Source organism: Ambystoma mexicanum, chromosome 2q (genome assembly GCF_040938575.1).
Source record: "Ambystoma mexicanum isolate Mex_15411 chromosome 2q, UKY_AmexF1_1, whole genome shotgun sequence".
Taxonomy (NCBI): Eukaryota; Metazoa; Chordata; class Amphibia; order Caudata; family Ambystomatidae; genus Ambystoma; species Ambystoma mexicanum.
Window position 1 is genome coordinate 695,055,901 of NC_090924.1, and position 2,500 is coordinate 695,058,400.

A 2,500-nucleotide genomic window follows, 5' to 3' on the forward strand; every position below is an offset into this window, starting at 1 on the left:
TCGCGTGTTAGGCGAATGTGATAACCACTACACTACAGAAACAGCTCTGGTAGGCTGCGCTCTAGTGTGCTGGGACAGCTTTCAGTTGAAAGGCTTTGTGGCACTGATGTCTCATGGGGCCCGCTGGTACCTGCCAGGTGGCACACACCAACGTAAAAGTTTGGCGCAAGCCTGCGCCGGACCTACATGGCAGCACTCACAGCACCTCACACACAGGCTGCAGACACATACAAAAGACCAAGCTGGATGCAACAGTGGCGCGAGCCATGGCAGTCCCCACCCAGAAGGCATGTCCAAACCTTTATACATCAGCTCGCCGCCAGCGCATCATTACAAAGGAGGGGGAATTTCCAACACTGCCTCTTGGGCCATGGGCTTAAAAGCAGCCAACCATTTGCGACGGGCATCGAACCAGATACGGTCACGCACAAACTATTTTTGGGGGGGAATTGGGGACTCTGTGTTTTTTGTTTTCGGCGCTCCAAAAAAAAGGGCTCGTCCGGGATTTAAACCCGGGACCTCTCGCACCCTAAGCGAGAATCATACCCCTAGACCAACGAGCCACCGCATGCAGAGAGCAGTGAGGGGGAGGGGGGTGGTCTGCTTACCTCACTTGGCGCCATGCCCCAGTCTCTCCACGGCCTGACCCCTGCGTGTCACGTGGCCTGCCCCTGGCGCAAGCGCAGAGGACTGAGCTGCCTCTCAAGCAGAGAAACAAGAAGAAGAGCGGCAGCCTTCGCTGGCCAAAGGCCATCTGCTGCCGCTCTATCGGGCTCGATCAGGCGAGATATATGTGGCCGACCGGCCTAGAGCGCAAACCTGTGCTGCTCAGGGTGGGCAGCTTCCCAGCAGGAGGATGTGTCTTGAAAGCCGACAGAGGCAAGAAGGCGCACTCCCTCAGCCCGCTCCAACCTCTGGATTCCTGCAAATTTCAGAAGAGAACTCTGGGGCAGCATGGCTTCTGTCATCTCCCAACAGCCTCTCTGTTCTTGCTATGTAAATACCTTTACATCCCCCGGACTGAGCATGTCTGTTTTTTTATTTTTATTTTGCTGAGGTGTGGTGCCTTCAATGACCGACAGGTGGCAGTAGAGCACTTTCTCCAACTGTGAAGGGGACTTTTTTCACTTCCTGAGTAGACTGGGCTCAGTGACATATGCCACCAAGCCAGCCACTAGAAAATGCGGGTTTTGCAGCTGTGGGCCAGTGGGGGTTTAAGGGCAGGTGTGCCTCCGGCGTCTCTGGCAGACAGCTCCAGTTTCAAGGCAGCAGAAGAGAACAGGGAGGCTTGCCGGGCGCTGCATTCGGGGGCCCCCACGAGGTTTTCCGCAAGCCTTACACTCTGAAATGTGCTCAAAAAAATGAGCCCGGCTTGTCAGGAGTGGGATTTGAACCCACACCTCCAATCAGAGACCAGAACACCCAGATGCAGGGAAGAGCTGCGCCTCTTGAGTCTGGCGCCTTAGACCACTCGGCCACCCTGACAGCTATGGGCAGGATTGGGAAAGATTCTTCAGTACCCAATGTCGCCACGTGCCAGCGCCGGTTTTCATGCCCTGATCTCTGCATCAAAAGTACCCAAACACTCACTTAAGGACCCAGGGATGGCAGGAAACGCCCACTGATGGAGCCAGTGGACAGTTTGCAGGGTGCAAATAAGGGCTGGCCTCGGATCACTCATGGCGTAGTGCCGGCCTGTCCATACCTGTCGAAACCTGAATGCGGTCAAATGTGTCCGATTGACATTGTGGAAATAAAAAGAAACCAGCACCATGTTTCTGCCCGGTCTCGAACCGGGGACCTTTCGCGTGTTAGGCGAATGTGATAACCACTACACTACAGAAACAGCTCTGGTAGGCTGCGCTCTAGTGTGCTGGGACAGCTTTCAGTTGAAAGGCTTTGTGGCACTGATGTCTCATGGGGCCCGCTGGTACCTGCCAGGTGGCACACACCAACGTGAAAGTTTGGCGCAAGCCTGCGCCGGACCTACATGGCAGCACTCACAGCACCTCACACACAGGCTGCAGACACATACAAAAGACCAAGCTGGATGCAACAGTGGCGCGAGCCATGGCAGTCCCCACCCAGAAGGCATGTCCAAACCGTTATACATCAGCTCGCCGCCAACGCATCATTACAAAGGAGGGGGAATTTCCAACACTGCCTCTTGGGCCATGGGCTTAAAAGCAGCCAACCATTGGCGACGGGCATCGAACCAGATACGTTCACGCACAAACTATTTTTGGGGGGGAATTGGGGACTCTGTGTTTTTTGTTTTCGGCGCTCCAAAAAAAAAGGGCTCGTCCGGGATTTGAACCCGGGACCTCTCACACCCTAAGCGAGAATCATACCCCTAGACCAACGAGCCACCGCATGCAGAGAGCAGTGAGGGGGAGGGGGGCGGTCTGCTTACCTCACTTGGCGCCATGCCCCAGTCTCTCCACGGCCTGAGACCTGCGTGTCACGTGGCCTGCCCCTGGCGCAAGCGCAGAGGACTGAG

At 55.8% G+C, this 2,500-nt stretch overlaps 2 non-coding genes across 2 annotated transcripts in view; both read right to left on the minus strand.

Annotated features, from left to right (window-relative positions):
- TRNAV-AAC (transfer RNA valine (anticodon AAC)) overlaps nucleotides 1-42 on the minus strand; it is a 73-nt gene extending 31 nt beyond the window's left edge. Inside the window, exon 1 of the tRNA in view lies at nucleotides 1-42. This exon is cut by the window's left edge and continues 31 nt beyond it. This is a non-coding gene — a tRNA (tRNA-Val).
- A 1,731-nt stretch (nucleotides 43-1,773) lies between these two features.
- TRNAV-AAC (transfer RNA valine (anticodon AAC)) lies at nucleotides 1,774-1,846 on the minus strand. Its single transcript has one exon. It is a non-coding gene; the product is annotated as a tRNA-Val (tRNA).
- Between the last annotated feature and the right edge of the window lie 654 nt (nucleotides 1,847-2,500).